Source organism: Mus musculus, chromosome 15 (assembly GCF_000001635.26).
Source record: "Mus musculus strain C57BL/6J chromosome 15, GRCm38.p6 C57BL/6J".
Lineage (NCBI taxonomy): Eukaryota > Metazoa > Chordata > Mammalia > Rodentia > Muridae > Mus > Mus musculus.
The window spans coordinates 38,330,916-38,348,871 of NC_000081.6; the positions used below are offsets into that span (position 1 = coordinate 38,330,916).

General features: G+C 46.0%; 1 long non-coding RNA gene across 8 annotated transcripts in view; it reads left to right on the forward strand.

Moving 5' to 3' along the window:
- Window positions 1–12,224, forward strand: part of Gm35248 — a 44,393-nt gene extending 32,169 nt beyond the window's left edge. For all 8 annotated transcript variants that reach the window (XR_001781645.2, XR_001781643.1, XR_001781639.2 and 5 more), the window contains 2 exons: window positions 4,892–4,988; window positions 11,860–12,224. This is a non-coding gene — a long non-coding RNA (predicted gene, 35248). The remainder of the gene's footprint in view (window positions 1–4,891; window positions 4,989–11,859) is intronic.
- The last annotated feature ends 5,732 nt before the right edge of the window (window positions 12,225–17,956 follow it).

Below are 17,956 nucleotides of genomic sequence, written 5' to 3' on the forward strand. Positions count from 1 at the left end.
AGAGAGCAGAGGAGGATTCTGGGTAGGAATCGTCTATCATTAACTGCCTTCCCTTTCCTCCCCTATGCTGGCTTTCTTTTCCTTTAAACATGAGTGCTGGGGACTCAAATCCAGGACCTTCTGTCACAGCAAGCGTTCTTATAACTGTAACCACCTCCTCAGCCTCCTTGTGGTGGTTTGAATATGCTTGGCCCAGGGAGTGGTGCTCTTAGGAGGTGTGGCCCTGTTGGAGTAGGTGTGTCACTGTGGGCATGGGCTTTGAGATCCTCCTCCTAGCTGTCTGGAAGTCAGTATTCTGTTAGCAGCCTTCAGATGAAGATGTACAACTCTTAGTTCCTCCTGCACCATGGCCTGTCTGTATGCTGCCATGCTCCCACCTTGATGATAATGGACTGAACCTCTGAACCTGTAAGCCAGACCCAATTAAATGTTGTCCTTATAAGAGTTGCCTTAGTCATGGTGCCTGCTCACAGCAGTAAAACCCTGACTAAGACACTCCTGAATTAGTTCTTTTCTGTCTTCTTTCATTGCCACCACTATAGATCAAAAGCAAGTGCTATTCCACACAGGAACTTCTGTTAAATGGCTGCTTCAAGGTTGATCCCCAACTCTTACCCCATTCTCCCCACAACCGTCAGAGTCATTTTTTTATTTCTTTCTCTCTTTCTCTCTTTCTCTCTTTCTCTCTTTCTCTCTTTCTCCCTTTCTCTCTTTCTCTCTTTCTCTCTTTCTCTCTTTCTCTCTTTCTCTCTTTCTCTCTTTCTCTCTTTCTCTCCTCTCCTCTCCTCTCCTCTCCTCTCTTCTCCTCCCCTCTCCTTTCCTCTCCTCTCCTCTCCTCTCCTCTCCTCTCCTCTCCTCTCCTCTCCTCTCCTCTCCTCTCCTCTCCTCTCCTCTTCTCTCCTCTTCTCTTCTTTAAGTTTTTGAGACAGAGTTTCCTCTGTAGCCCTAGCTGTCCTGGAACTTGCTCTATAGACTAGGCTAGCCTCAATCTCAAAGAGATACACCTGCCTCTGGCTCCCAAATGCTGGGAATAAAGGTGTATGCTACCACTGTCTGGCTCAGAGTTCTCTTTTTAAAATCTTGCGTGCATGGTCAACCATACATACATGCGCTGTTCAGCTTTGGGCTGACCCCAAGATACACTGGGAAAATCTTAAAGGAATCTGACCTGAAAACAATAAAACATCAAAAAAGCCCAAGTGTAGGTAAAATTAGGAGCTCAGAAAGGAAAACAGAAGGTGGACTGGCAAAGCTTATAGTGCATCCCAGAGCGAGACTCAGAATAGATCTTCAGAGCCAGCTTTGCCCAGCTCTGGCTTTCAGACCACAGAGGCTGGGGTGGGGGAGGGGCCAGTAGTAAGGATCCCCATGCCATTTGAGACCTCAAGGCTTATGCTTGCGACCTTCATCTAAGGAGGTTTCTGCTAAGCAGGTGAGAGAGTGCATCAGACAGACTTAGAATCCTCTGCCTCCTGAGTGGTTTTAAATTCTCAGCCTACTTTTCCCTTTCAGAGTCATTTCTCTGATTTTAGGCAGAGTGCCCAATGGCACCTAATTCCTCTTCCTTTTCAGGAAGTGCACATCTCATCCCTCAACTGTCTGAGCTTCGGTCCAGGGGAGCAGGAGCAGAGACAGAGCATCCACACAGGAGGCCCAGCCTTCCAAGCGGGCGGGCGGGCGGGTGTGCTGGCCGGGGCTGGGCAGAGTGCTTTCCTAGCATGAATGAAGCCTTTGTTCTGACCCCCAGTTCTGTATAAGTCAGTTCCTCAGGTTGTCCTCAGCACGCCCTACAGCTGCTTCTAACACTCTGCCTGGACAAGAGATTCAGCATAGAGCAGAACCAGACCTTGAAATGGTCTCCCTAAGCCTCATGCTCAAGAAGAGAGACCCAATAATACCCAGAGTCTAATATCTATGCAAATAACGGAGAGCTTTCATTTATGCAGTGAGGCAGGGAGGTGCACATCTGTAATTCCAACGCTCGGGAGTCGGAGGCAGAGAATCAGGTCCAGGCCTGTCTCTGCTTCATAATGAGTCCAGAGCCTCATGGTCTACGTAAGGACTTGTCTCGAAAAACAAGCAAAATCCCCAAAGAAAGTGACTTTTTTTTTTTTTGCAAGTTATTTAATTGCAAGGGAAGACACACATAACAGTCATCTACAATGGAAATAGAAATAACCATACTATTGGTGTGTGGTAGAGGATTTGAGCAAGATGTGAATTATCACATTTCAGAAGGCACAGAGTTTAGAACTCGTGACTGGTGGGGCTTAGCCTGGTGCCATTGCCCTCTAAGATGTGGGTGGGGCATAAATGACAGGCACCTCTGCTGGTCACTGTGCCAGGTGGGGGTTGCTTCCAGAAAACAGGACTCATTGGGATGGTGTGGTGGCTCCTGGGCGTGTCTGAGGCACGGTGGATTTCCTAAAAGGAGTCAGAGGCTGGGGAGATGGCTCTGTCTGTGAAGTGCTTCCTAAGTGGTTATGGAGACCTGAGTTCACATCCCCAGAACCTCTTCAAAGACAGTGCAGCGCACATCTGCAAACGCAGGGCGCTGTGATGAGATGGAAGAGGAAGGCAGGTAATGCCCCAGAAGCTTGTGAGCTGTTGCTTAGTGTGCATAACGACAGTGAGCCACAAGGAAGAGTGTGTGTGTGTGTGTGTGTGTGTGTGTGTGTGTGTGTGTGTGTGTGGTACTTTTAGACCGAGTCTTAACTATTTAGCCTTGGCTAAGTTGGAATCTTCTATATAGAGTAGGCTAGCCTTGAACTTGCAGCAGTCCTCTTGCCTCTGCCTTCTGTGTCCTGGTATTGCAGGTGTGTGCCATCATCCACAGCTTTTATTTTAATTTCTTCATAAAATATATTTTGATTATGTTTTTCCTTCCCCAATTCCTCCCAGTTCTTTCCCACTTCCAACTTAATGTTTTCTCTTTCTCTCTCTCTCAAAACAAACCCACAAAACCAAAATCAAAACAAAGAATCCCAGTAAGACAAAAACTGCCAAAACAAAACATAAAGACCCCCCAAACACACGCACACTCACATACGCACGCACATATGCACACACAAGCAACAGAGTTCATTTTGTGTTGGTCAACTATTCCTGGGCATGGGACTTGCCCTGAAGTGTGATTACTATACCCAGTGACTCTCCATTGGAAAAAAAAAACTGGTTTCCCCTTTACCCACAGGTATCAATTGCAAATAACTTCTTGGTTAGGGTTAGGATCCCATGTCCACTTCTCCCTCTCAGTGCTGGGCTCCTGGGGCTTGAACCCGTGTAGGTCCCTGTGTCCTGCCACAGTATCTGTGAGTTCGCATGTGCATCAATCCTGTTGTGTCTGGAAGACACTGTTCCCTTGCAGTCATCCATTGTCTCTGGCTCTCAAAATCTTTCTGCCTCGTCTTCCTTAGAGCTCCTTGGGCCTCGAGGGAAGGGATTAATGAAGCCATCTAATTTAGGACTGAGTACCCCAAAGTCTTTTACTCTGCAGATTGTCCAGTTGTGAGTCTCTATGTTAATTCCCAACTATTGCAAAAGACATTTCTCTGATAAGGTGTAACAATACGTCACCAGGAGCCATTTTCTGGCTGTGTTCCTTTATCAGAAAAATAGTAGTAGGTTTTCCCCTCAGCCTGTGACCTATCTAGTCTCAAGTTCTTGGCCCCTTTAGCAGTGTCAAATATGGGTTCCATCTCATGCGGTGTCTCTTAAATCAATACAATGGTTGGTTCCTCCCAGGGCATTCGTGCCGCTACTGCCCCAGCATATCTTGCAGTCAGGTCACTGTTGTAGGTTGCAGGGTTTGTAGCTGGGTGATATTAAAGGATGAAACTCAAATAGATGAGAAGCATTTAAAGAAATGTTCAATATTCTTAGCCACTGTTATTAAATAATAAATTTATTAATAACAAATTGATATTTTGATCTTAGCCAAATCAGAAAGGCCAGGATCCATAATACAAATGGCAGCTAATGCTGGTGAGGATGCAGGGAAAGGGGGGCACTTATCCATTGCTGGTGGGAGTGCAAACTGATTCAGGCACTATCAATATGGAAGGTCCTCATAAGCCGAGAATGAATCTACCTCAAGATCCACTATCCTACTCTTGGGCATCTACACAGAGGACTCTCATGCTACTATAAAGATTTTTATTCATCTATGATCATTTACACAGAGGAGTGTGCATGCTACTATAAAGATTCATATTTACCCGTAATCGTTACTGCTCTAGTCATAATAGCAGGAAGTTGGAAACAGCTGAGATGCCCATCAACTGGTAAAGGAGTAATTAAACTGTGCTACCTTTGCACAATGAAACATTAGTCATCTGTTAACAAAAGTGAAGTTGGGACATTGCAGGCAAATGGAAGGTGTTAGAAAAATATCATCCTGAGTGAAGTCGCCCCTAAGGACACATAGTGCATTTTTTTTTCTCGTCTGTGGAAGTTGCTTTTAGATTGTTGGTATATGTGACAGCATTATGGAAGTTAGAGCACAGGAAATGTCGAAGTGAAGAAAACTATCGTCCAGAATCCCACTAACACAATTCCATGGCATGCAGTCTTTCCCCCAGGTCTTCCCTGTGGTTGTTGTCATGAGTATTTTAGATGGCTCATAGTCTCTACAACCTTGATATTTGGTAGCAACATATGAAGGCTGTGCTTTGTGTAAAAGGAGCAGACTTGGCACACAGGGAAGTCAAGTTGATATTTTTGTGAGAAAACACTGACTTGTATGAAATTCCATCAGGCAGATACCATCAGCCAGTTTCCAATGAGTGGAAACTTCCACCCACTATTGACTACAGGTGATTTCTGTGCCCCAGGTGTCACATGGCTATGTTCCTCCTGCCTGCCTAACTGTGGGATGTCATCTCTGTCACAGGCAGGTGGAGTGTGCAGAGCACAGAAGGTACAGTGGGTGGACAGGAAGGAGCTGGAGGCCATGCCAACAGGTCTGGATCAGTGGCTCTCAACCAATGGTAGGTCCACCCACCTACTGAGTGGGCATTTGTCAATTACTGGAAATAGTATTGGTTGTCACAGCTTGGGGTAGGGAAAGGTTGTTGATGATACCTACTGAATAAAGGACAAGCACCCTGGGAAACTGCAAAGTATACTGGGATACATGAGCCAGGACCTACACAAATACATTTTATCTGCAGGTTTTTCTTTTAAATATTTAATTGGAAAGAACTTGGCTTTGGACATTCTAGGTTGGCTATTGTGATCAGAGAGTGGGGGTCACGCTGGGGTAAAGGTTATCGGGTACTTAGACCAGATGACTGTGCTCTGATCCAACTGGAGTTCCTCTTGCAGTGTAGGGCTATCTTCTGTCCATCCTGAGCCAGACAGCTGCTTATCAGAGCAAGGAGCAGGACCTGGCGTGAGGATGTCTCTGGTCACATTACTGGCAACAGTCCCTTCTCTTGTGTCTGAGAACATCTGAGGAGCATAGCTTAGGAGAGAGGGGAAAGAGGCACAGAGGTGGGCCCCGTGACAGACACGGCCGGGCACCCAGGGATTCTGGCCTTGGGAGAAGGTGGCAGAGAAAGGGTACTAGCTGTGTGGGAACTGTTACTGTTGTAGTTCCTGAGGCCATCTAGACTCTGTGCTGAGGGCTGAGTGGCACCGAGGCAGACTCTTGATTCATGATTTCTCATCTGTCACATTGTCTTGTGTTTTTGTGGGCCATTTCTAGTCTTCTTCTGTCATAGTTTCAGCTGTCAACTTGATATGAATCTAAATCACCCAGGAAGAGAGAACTTCAACTGAATTGCTCTGGTCACACTGGTCTGTGGCCATGTCTGTGAGGTGTTTTAAAATGCAGTTGATATAAGAGGGCCCAACCCACTGTGGGCAAGGCCATCCCTAGGCAGGTGGACCTGGGATGTGTAAGAAAGATAGCTGAGGGGCTGGAGAGATGACTCAGCACTTAAGAGCCTGACTGACCTTCCAGAGAACCCAAGTTCAATTCCCAGCACCCACATATCTGCTAACAACTGTTTATAACTTTAATTCTACAGGATCTGACACATTCTTCTGGTTTCTGTGGGCACCAGGCATACACGTGGTACATAGACATACATACAGACAAAACACCCATTGAAATAAAATAAAAATAAATCTTTTTAAACTTATTTTTAAAGAAAGATAGATAGCAAGTCAGAGAGAGCAAGCATTCCTTGGAGGCTTCTGCTTCAGCTCTTACTTTAGCTCTCCTTGATGATGATGGTGATGGTGATGGTGATGATGATGGTGGTAATGGTGGTGGTCGTGATAAAATAAAGCATTCCTCACCACATTGCTTTTGGTCATGACATTTACCACAACAACAGAAAGAAAACTAGAATGCCCCTAATCCTTAAGTGGGCAGAAAGATATTTGAATGCAGTGATGTATAAATAGTGAGGAGGAGGAGGAAGAAGAAGAGGAAGAAGAGGAGAAAGAGGAGGAGGAGGAGAAGGGAAGCTAAGAACAATGCGTGTGGTTGGAGATGTTGGGCACTGAGAAAACAGGAGTGTGGGAAGGAAAGCAAACAGCAGAAGAAGGGGAATGTGTCAGCCATTCAGTCTTGGAGAATGAGCTGCAGCCATAACAGAGGATCTCAGAACCCATCCCTGAGGTGTGGAGGGCAAGTCACCCTAGTACATTTTGCACCAGCTTGGAGCTGTCTGCAGCTAGGAAACTTCCTGTTGCACAGACTGACTGGGAAACTATCTGGGATCTGTCAGGAATTCCTTGAAGTTGTTGACAGATCTGTGTGTTGGCAATTTGAGCTTTTTCTAGGAGGAAGAGGAGACCGAGCCACCTCTTAATCTGTATTGCTATAATAAAAACCCAAGGCCGGGTGGTTTATAGAAAACAATCATCTATTTCTTACAGTTCTGGGGGATAGAAAGTCCAATTTCAAGGGTTGAGTCTTCCTGCAAGGGCTGCTTTCTGCCTCTAGGTTGGCACCTGGCAGTGTGTCTTCTCCTCTAGAGGGAAGAAAGCCAGGGGGAAAGAATGTTTAATACACAAAGCCATCTTTGATAGTGGACCAATTCTGTTCACAGTGGAAGCCCTCTGGTGGCTAACCCCCTCCTAACAGCACCTCAAAGTTAAGTCCTAGCACCAGGTCAAACCTAGTATCCTTAGCAGCAGGTGTGTGGAAGCCTCAGACTCCGCTGCTTACTGTTCGAGTTGGTAGTGAGACCTGGGAGAGTGGAGCAGATAAATGAGGCAGACTAGAGTCTCATGCCAGAGCCAAGTTTATTCAGAGCATCAGACAATTTATATTCTAAGGGCTAAGAAGAGTCACATGCATAAAGCATGCAATCAAAAGGGCAAGCCACACATGGAAAAACAAACAAACAAACACACAAACAAACAAATGTGTTTTTTCATAGAGGCATATAAACAAATAACAATAGTCAGGTGTAATGAATAATCTCAAGTAAACGCATTCTTATCTGCTATATCTGGGAGAGGCACAAAAGCACAATCCAAGAACAATTCCATGCTTTAAAGAAATTCAGGTCACAAGACTCTTGTTCTGTTTTCTTGTCATTTTCCCAGAAGTACTCAGAATAGTCCTCACATGGCTTCACTCTTGGACCATGTTCCAACACCCACCTTCTTTAGTTTCCCTCACTTACCCATACAGTCTGCTCAGACATGGAAACCATCAGTGGATTAGGCCAATGATTAGTAAGAACTCCAGGATCTAATTCTCCCTGGACATACGTACAGACACACCCAGAAGTACACTTACTCTCCCAGATGTCTCCCAGTCAATCAGGTTAACAACCCTTACCCTGTTTCACTTCTACCTCCAAAATTTACACCAAGCTAAGTCCAAATCAGGTGTCTGCCCCTGGCCAACTGTGCATTCTCAGGCTGAGTCTTGCCTCTCTACTCTCCCTCTGCTTTTCTGATGTAATATCAGGATGAGAGCACTGCTTGTGAGGTTACAGAAGGCTTCAGTGAGAAGACACACCGGGCATTTGGCCCCAGGTTTGAGGTCCGTAACAACACAGTCTGAGCAATCACTGCCTAGCCTCAAACATAGTAATGTTAATAATATTTACAATCACAATTTTCCAAATGTTTGAAGCCAATGATGGTGTGCTCTTTCCTGGAGTTTGAAGGTCTTCAGGTTTTCCCTAACATTTTCTGCTAGGGTGGCTTTCTAACAGCAGTCTCTCTAGATGGCGAGTCTGTTCCTGAAGTGACTCAAGCAGAATATAACGGATATTTGGCTGTGATGTTTGAAGAGAAGTGAACATTAAAGTTAGGATTAATTTATGTGCATGAGTATTTTGCGCACATGGATGTGGACCACATGTGAGCCTGGTGCCCTCGGAGGTCAGAAGAGGATGTCAGATCCCCTGGAACTAGAATTATAGAAGTTTGTGAACCACCCTGTGGCTGTGTGCACTGAACCCTAATCCTCTGCAGGAGCAACAGTGTTCTTAGTGACTGAGCCATCTCTCCAGCCTGAACTTTTGAATGCTGCTTGTGGTGGTTTGAATAAGAATGGCCCTCATAGGCTCATATAGTTGAATACTTAGTCACCAGGGAGGGGCACTATTAGGAGATGTGGCCTTGTTGAAGTAGATGTGTCCTTGTTGGAGGAAGTGTGTCACTGGGGGTGGGCTTTGATGTTTCAGAGGTCAAAGACAGGCCTAGAGCCTCCTCTCTTTTCTTGCTGACTGTGGATCCAGATGTAGAGCTCTCAGCTCCTTTCCAACACCATGTCTTTCATGCATGCTGCCATCCCTCCTGCCATGATGATAACGGACTAACCCTCTGAACTTTATGCCAGCCCCAATTAATTGTTTCAGTATATCACTCAATCATATAGTCTTACCTTCCATGATGTGTGTGTATCTATAACTATATCTATCTATATCTATGATTCTCGCTAATAATGAGGAACACAGGTGATTTTGGGAACAGGCCAGAGCACATGCTGATGAAATATACCAGACCAATTTAACACATCCACCTGGGTTTGAGGCAATGCTCAACCAGGATCACCAATGGAATTATAATACCCCACGTGGCATTTTAGCTAGAGATCAGTTTACAACTTGCCTTAGTCAATCTCTTTAAGACTGTCCTTAAACCAGTGAATTATAAAAAGCTCCAAGAGGTCATCCAGGACAAACAGGAAACCCCATCTCAATTTTTAGAACACCTTACAAAGGCCCTCTTACAGTGTATGAATCTAGACCCCAAAAATCCAGAGGGTAAACAACTCCTGACGATCCCTTTCTTTCCCCAGAGCTCCCTGACATTAGGGCCAAGCTTCAGGCCTTAGAGAGAGGACCCTTAACTCCACCGGCAGAAAGGAGTCTTAGAGCTTGCCTTTAAGGTGTACTGTGGGAGAGATAAAAAGGCCAGCAAGAGAACATACCAAATGGCAACTTGACCTTTCCCACATGCCCACAGACAGTCAAATGTGCCAGGTACTCCCTGGTCTTGGAGGATACTTTTCTCTGGGCTGGTGAAGACATTCTCCACTACCAACAAAGGGGCTCAGACAGTCTCTGCTCTCCTCCTCCGTGAGATCATCCCTTGATTTGGAATCCCAGCCTCCCTCCAGTCTGGCAGTGGTCCTAAGTTCACCTTCCAAGTTTCCCAAACCCTATCTAAAGCCTTCAGCATCCCTTTGTATTTCATATCCCATATCACCCCCAGTCCTCAGGGACGACAGAACAGACTAACTCTTCCTTAAGAACCACCCTTGTCAAACTGTTACAGGAACTTCACCTCAAATGGGACAAGTTCCTACCACTGGCCCTTTTCAGGGTTCTCCTCAAGGGACCTCGTTCCATCTCACCCTTTGAGCTCATGTATGGACGACTGTTTCTGACTGTCTGTCTTTCACCCAAACCCTCTCCGTTCCCTGATCACGTACTCACTCTCTTACTCTGTTATCTCTGCTCCCTCCCTCCTATGCAACTTTACTGACTGCTGTCTGTCCCAGCCACTGCTAACTCCTATCTGCCACTAATCAACATTGAAGAGCCGGTCTTTCTGTGTCTTCTGGACCATTGTCCTTCACCCCTTTCTCCTAAATGGCAAGGCCCCTTCAAAGTGATTCTTGTGACCCCCACATCTGCTAAGCTTGAGTGACCCTCATTGGATCCCCCACTTCAGAATAACTTCCCTTCCAACAGGACCACTCTCCCTTAAGCTTTAGAGGATGTTGGGACTAACACCTTGTCTCCAGTTCCAGAAGAATGAGGCTTCACTCTGGCAGCCATGCTCGACCCAATTAGATTAGATATGGGTTTTTCCTCCTCTCTCTTGTTTGTTTCTGTCCTGGGTAACCCTTACATACGGAGATTCAAAGTTCAGGAAACCCTCATTTATAACAAACAGTTTCTCTGAATAGGGTTTGAAAGTCGCTCTATAGCCAGATGCCAGGAGCCTACTGAAACTTACATCACCCCATATCCACCTTTCCTTCTGTGTTCAGGTACTTTTTGTTTGCTCCCTCTTTGACTAGACAGAAAGTTACGGTAAAGGATGGACAGACAGATATGGACTGCCCATACTGGTCTTGCCAATTCCATTCACCGATAGTAAAGAGAAATTACCTTCTCTGTCTACAATGCAAGACCCTCTTCTCTATCTGGGACCCAAGGAATCCCAGGTGGAAAAGGCTGTTGATGGTAAACGCTACAGCCAGTACAAACCCAGGTTCCCAATAAGCACAATTAATACCCAGAGAAAATATGTTCCGATTGCCCAACCGCTAGCGATAGGGAAAGTAGGTGATTACTTCTTGGACATTTGCTCTCTTACTATACTATAAGCCTGTCATTTTGTCTCTTGCTGCAGGCTCTGACCTCAACCTATTAGCTCCTTAATTTAATGTCATGTAACCTGGCCACTTAGGAGATTGCTGGCTGTATGTGCCTCCCGGGACTAGTTCACAACTGCCACTTACAGCTTCTCCAGTGACCCTGTCCAGTAACCTCACCTCACTGTTCACCAACTGCCCCAACCCTGGCGTGGCCCTGGTGTTGCTCACTACCTTTTCCCTATCACCCTCTCTGGCATGGCAAACTGTTTTAAGGCATCTGAGACATGTTCCGAGGGAGACTGCAACAAAATAATAACTTTCAATACCTCATCTCTGTCCCAGAGCCCTACAGTCTAGAACATTTCAATTCCCTGTGGTACCCAGGTCTACCATTGCCTACCTGCTAGTCAGCCAAGAGTTTGCTCACTGGTGTTTTTCTTCTCCAAGTAGGGGGTGACACATGGAGAAGAGGCCCTACCTGTCCCAGTCCTGGACTCCATAGCCGCCTGGCATGATAAAAGGGCAGTTCGAATCTTGCCCCTACTGGCTGTTGCAGGAATGACCACGGGTGTCACCACTGACAGTAGGACTGGCCACCTCCCTAACCTTGTATGGTCAGTTTTCTTCCTAGTTTATCCAGGATCTGTAGCAAGTCACCCAAACTATACTCACTCTCCAAGGATAGATCAATTCCCGGGCAGCGATGGTACTTCAAACTGATGGGAACTAGACCTTCTCACAGAGGAAAAAGGTGGCCTTTGCCTCTTCCTCCAAGAGGGATACTGCTTCTATGTCAACCAGTTGGCATAGTAAAAGAAACAAGAGCCAACAGCTCCAGACAGACCTCCAGAAGCATAAGGAAAAACTCAGTGCCTCCAGCCCCTGGGCCTTTGGCAACCCCATATGGAAGTGGATTCTGCCTTCCTGACCTCGCTTCCTCTCATCTTTCTGCTTTTGCTATTCACACTCTGCATTATCAATTTCTTCTCTGCATTTCTCCAATGACAAATGGAAAAATTTCCAGCCAAGTAATTAATCTGTTGCTTTTACAGGACTGCCAACTGCTGGCCACGGAGCTGGAGGCTAACAACTGTCAAGTGTGCCCTGACAGTGAAGACCAACTGCACCCCAGAAATGATGACACCCTCAGACAGCAGGAAGTAGCCTAAGGAACCAATGTTCCCATCCCTGCCTCACCATCTCTCCCCTTCTAGTTCCTTCTCTTTATAAGAAACCAAAGGGAGCAGCCTGAGGGGCCTGGTGACAGCAGGACACATCATCACTAGCTGCCAGGAGGTGACACATTCCTCCTGTCACTTGTCCCACAGCCCCTGATAAAAGCCCTTTTCCCTTCATCTCTTCCAGAGGCAGCCTGTGTATCCCCTCCCTTCCCCCTGAATAAACCTCCCATGTGAAACCTGCTGCATGGTGCGACTTTATGGACCCTGCCTCACAGATCCAACACACACGCACCACAGTGCATATACATCTAACACACACACACACACACACACACACATACACACACACACACACACATACACACACACACACACACATGTAACTGAACTTAGTAATCTTTTTCTAACAATAGCATTATATGGTTGTAGTCCTTCAGTTCTGTGTGGCTCCTTTGTATGATTGTCTTGGCCCTCTTATATTTATGCTTCATCTGCAGAACTGATACTGGGACTGGGGGAGGTGAAGAGACATGCCAAGGCCACAGGGCTGGTGAATGTTAAGCTGAACACTTGAACCCAAGTTTCAGGCACCTTGCCTTTCACAAAGTCCTTGTGCCTCTTCAGTGAGGACAGAACAAGGAACTTCATTTGGACGAGTTGTACCATTTCCAGAGGAACCCAGGCCTCTTGTCTTGGTTGATGTTCTATTGCTGTGAAGACACCATGATTACAGGAATGGCTTACAGTTTAGAGGTTTGGCCCATCATCATCATGGGGGTAAGCACAGCAGATGAGTGTGTCTGGACCACAGGCTTTGCCAGAGCTTTCAAGAAAGATAAACTAACTGGGCCCTTTCTGCCCAAGAGAAAGCTCCTTTAACTGTTCTTTTTTGTTCTCCAGACCCAGAGGGCTCTCCCCAGCCACCCCACCCCCATCTGTTTGTGCTGAGATCAAGTAAACAACTTCCATCCAGGAAGGGTTAGGAGCAAATTGGGAATTCTCTTTCAGAAGCACAAGTTGATTGGGAACAATTCCGGATGACTAGTTATGACTTCAAGGGGAATTCACAGAGTTATACAGTTTTGGAAGAGAGGCCCTGCTTATAAACTGGGTCATCTCACAGCTCTGCGTCTAATAATTTAATTAGCTCCATACATAGCGAGACCTTATCAGTTTCAGCGCGGCATGGCAAATTGATGGTTTTGCAATCAGCGTGTGGAAGGCTTGGCAGTCTTTCCTGTGAATAGCAGTTGCCTCCTGTGGCGGTGCCATAGAGGTTGGGTGTACTCCGGGCTCCCCTGGGGTTCCCCAGCAAATCCTCTTAGAGTCACTCCACATACACCACTCACCTGTTTTCCACTTGATCTCAAGTCAGAAAATTCTTCATTTCAGCCAAGACTAGTATGTGTAATTGTGTACATATGCATGTGTGTTCATGTGCATAGAGCTGTGCATGTGTGTGCCTGTGGATGCCTGGAGGACAACCAGGCACTGTTCTCAGATACTGTCTGTCCACCAGTGGCCCTGAGATTGCCCAGTGGGTCAGCCCAGCTGGCCAGCGAGCCCTGGAAACCTTCCTGTTCCTGCTTTCCTAGTATTGGGGTGACAGCGAGAGTCCCTCTTCCCACCCCCAGTTTATTCAGATCAATTTGGGGTATTGTTTGTTTGTTTTTATACCTGTTTTGTGGGGAGGGGACACATGTGCCACAGTGTGCATGTGGAGGTCTGAGATCAGGTTGCCCTGATTTTTCCTCTCCTTCTGCCATGTGGGTTCTGGGCATTGAACTCAGGTTGTCAAGTTTGAGGGTAAGTGCCAGAGGAGCCATCTTGCTGCCTCTTAGGATTTTAGAAGCTAATACCGCTGACTTACTTGGAGGAGCGGAGTCTGAACAGACACCGCAGAGAGACTGGCAAGTCCCCCTGACCTACCTCCCACCACGGCCCTCTGTTCTTGCTCAGCGTTGCTCATCCAGACTTTCTCTGCTCTGAACAATTCTATTTGCCGTTTGTGCTGGAATAGTTTAAATATTGCCATGACATAACTACGTCAGGATTTATCACCACTAAAAATGTACTACAAATATAATGTGACACTGTTGTTACACTGAACCAGGCATTCCTTCTCATTTAATATCCCGTCTAAGGATATTTAATTCCTTCTCATTTAGTATCCCGTATGTCCCTTTAAAAATGTGTTTTATTTTTATTTTTATTTTTTTATTTTGCTGGCTTATTTGAAGAGAACCCAATGAGCTTCACGTATAAAACTTCTTGAGTCCTATTAAACAGCACAGTCCTCAACTGTGGTGGGTCATTTTGATTATTGTCCCAACTGGATGGAGAAACACTCAGGAGTCTAGTAAAGATCACTGCTGTGTGTTTCTGTGAAGAAGTTTCTAGAAAGGATTAGCTGGAGGGGAACCACTGCTACCCACTCACTCTCCCCTGCCCTGACTGAGTATATGCAATATCATGCCATAGATCTCATAGGCTGGGGCCAAGGGATAAAGGTAGGCTCTCTCTCTCTCTCTCTCTCTCTCTCCTGTGTGTGTGTGTGTGTGTGTGTGTGTGTTTCTGCCTGTCTCTCACTTGGTCCTCTTCTTTGTCTATGTCTCTGTCTCTCTGATGTGTGTGTATCTGTCTTTCTTGCTCTCTGTATCTCTCTGTCTCTTGCTCCATCTCTTCTCTATGTCTGTCTCTCTGTCTCTTCGTCTCTCGCTGCTTCCTTCCTGATCTACCAGCCAGACCTGCCCATGCTTAAAGTTGCCGTCAGGGCTTATGTGGACATAAGCCATTTTGGATCAGGGTTGTCCAGACAAACAGATTTATTAGACACTAGACAAATAAACTTAAGATGCTGTTAGTTGTGATTTCCTATTTATAGCACCTGATTTCGCTTTCTAATTTTTCAGTGTCATCTGACAGCTCTTCCCTCCTGTCTAGAAATGATTGGTCCACTCAGGAGAGAGCAGTTATATAGTGACATTCTCTAGGCTGGTGAGCTAGTATGCTGTATTTGTTTATTTGATTCTTTCTTTGTTTAGTGACAGGGTGTTAGTGCTGGCCTTACCTTTAAGTCTTCCCACCTTTGCCACCCAAATACTACAATTTACAGCTTTGCCCCATCGCACCTGGCTTCAGTTGGAGTCTTGCACTATGTCATTGTGACTGAGCTGGGTTTGTTTTGCCCAATGTGTAGTACACGCCAACACTGAAATGAATGACAAGAGCAGACCTCCCAGGGATAGAGCAGCCTGCCTCCCAGGGATAGAGCAGCCTGCCTCCCAGGGATGGATGGAGCAGACCTGCCTCCCAGGGATGGATGGAGCAGACCTGCCTCCCAGGGATAGAGAGAGAGCTGTGGCTATTTCTGAGACAGGGGGGGGGGGCGCTGAGGTTACCAAGGCCAGCAGAGGTACATCGTCTAAATGTTCTGTCCAGGCTTTCCTTGGCTTCAGCCCACCATGACTCTAGACTGGCTCCATTAGGAAATCAAACGTTTGTTCATTTACTGGCTAGTTTTGTGTCAACTTGACACAGCTGGAGTTATCACAGAGAAAGGAGCTTCAGTTGGGGAAATGCCTCCATGAGATCCAGCTGTAAGGCATTTTCTCAATTAGTGATCAAGGGGGAAAGGCCCCCTGTGGGTGGGACCAGCTCTGGGCTGGTAGTCTTGGGTTCTATAGGAGAGCAGGCTGAGCAAGCCAGGGGAAGCAAGCCAGTAATGAACATCCCTCCATGGCCTCTGCATCAGCTCCTGCTTCCTGACCTGCTTGAGATCCAGTCCTGACTTCCTTTGGTGATGAACAGCAGTATGGAAGTGTAAGCCGAATAAACCCTTTCCTCCCCAACTTGCATCTTGGTCATGATGTTTGTGCAGGAATAGAAACCCTGACTAAGACATGTGGCTTTAGTCTACTTGGTCTTATTTTGTTTTCAGGAAGACTCTCACTATGGTACTTGGTGTTTGCCTTGAACTCATCCTCCTCCTGTCTCAGCCCTCTAAGTGGTGGAATTACTGGCATGGACTATCATGCCGACTGCAGAAGTCAAACATTTTCAAAGTGTTATATAGCTTCTCTTTTAATTTTTCTTGTCTTTTCTCATTTCATGGTTTTAAGCGATTTTTAATTTTTTTATCATTAGGTATTTTCTTTATTTACATTTCAAATGCTATCCCTTTTCCTCATTTCCCCTCCAACCCCCCCCCAACCCATACCCCCTCCCCATGCTCACTAACCCACCCACTCCTGCTTCTCTAAGTGATTTTTAATATACATATTAACAATATCATGTGTATGAGTGTTTGCCTACATGTGTGTATGTGTGTTCTGGTGCCCTTAGAAGCCAAAAGAGGGCATCAGATCTTCTGGAACTGGAGTTACAGGTGGTTGTGAGCTGCCACATGGGTGCTGGGAACTGAACCCAGGTCTTCTGCAAGAGGAGCATCTGTTCTTAGTGGCCAGGCCATCTCTCCAGGCCGTTCTTTCATGATTTTAGATTGATAGATAAGTTATCTTTACATTGAGTTTAAACACTTGGGCCCATGTTCTCATCTGTGGGTCAAGAGCATGTGCATGTCTGTCTTTGTGCAACATGTGTTCTGGGTTCAGCTCTCAGATCTGCCCAACCCACTTGTAATATGCTTCTTCTTGTTAGCCTGTTTTCAAATGGAAAAGTCTGTGAGACTGAGACTCCGGAGTTCCTACTCTTGGCCACGATGTCCCAGTGTCCTCCAGGCAATGCCGGGAGCTCTCCTGAGCTGCAGTTGCCTGTTTCCTAGGAATGTCCACTCCGTTATAGATGCCTAATCTAGGGGTCATCGGGGACACAGAGCCAATGTTGAGTCAGGCAGTGTGCCCGGCTTGTCAAGTCCTAATCATTAAAACGTGTTGAATGAATAAACCTAGTGACTTGCTTGTTCTGATCATTAATTTGCTGTTTTGTTTTTTTCTTTAATAGCATAAGAAAAGGACCTTTGTAGGGCTGTTATCAGATTCGGTAAGATGCTAGCACAGTTGCTGGCACAGGGCAGGTATTTCATAAGGGGAGTTATCATCATGTGATGGGCTCTAACAGCTATTTCCAGTTACCCTGTAGCTAGCATGGGTAATCTGAATGATGGAATCCAAAATTTGGATGTTGAAATCCTAACTCCTGTGGGGACATTATTAGGAGGTAGAAACTTTGGTGAACATGAAATCAACAGCCCAGCCCTCAGCCTTGCTTTAGCTACCAATTGAGGCTATTTTATTATAGCAGCCCCACAAATCAACACCTGCACTTTCTAAATTTACTCTTACTGTCAGGCAGTGGTAGTGCATGCCTTTAATCCCAACATGGAGAAGGCAGAGGCAGGGAGATCTCTGAGTTTAACAGAAGTCTGGTCTACAGAGCAAGTTCCAGAGCTGCATGGAGAAACCACAATTTCATGTTTGTATGTGTCTGTATGCATGTAATGTGTCTCAGTGTGTCTGAATGTGTTTGTGTCTGTGTGTGTTTGTGTGTATGCCTCTGTGTGTGTGTGTGTCTGTGTGTTTGCCTCTCTCGGTGTGTCTGTATGTGTTTGTGTCTTTGTATATGTCTGTGTGTTTGCCTTTCTTGGTGTATCTGTGTGTGTGTGTCTGTGTGTCTGTGTGTGTGTCTCTGTGTGTCTGTGTGTATGTGTTTGTATCTGTGTGTGTTTGTGTGTATATGTTTGTGTCTGTATGTGTATGTCTATGTGTTTGTCTTTCTCGGTGTGTCTGGGTGTATGCGTTTGTGTCTGTGTGTGTGTCTCTCTAGTTTGTGTGTGTCTCTGTTTATGTTCTTTCCTTACTGTGTGGTCCAGGGTCATTAGGTTGGATAGCAAGCACCTTTCCCTTTGGGCATCTAGCCAGCACAAGATATGCCTTTTCTGAACCTTTCTAAGTAGCATCACCCTCCTGACTCTGTTCTCTTGAGGAGAGTTCACTGAAAGCCTGCTCCA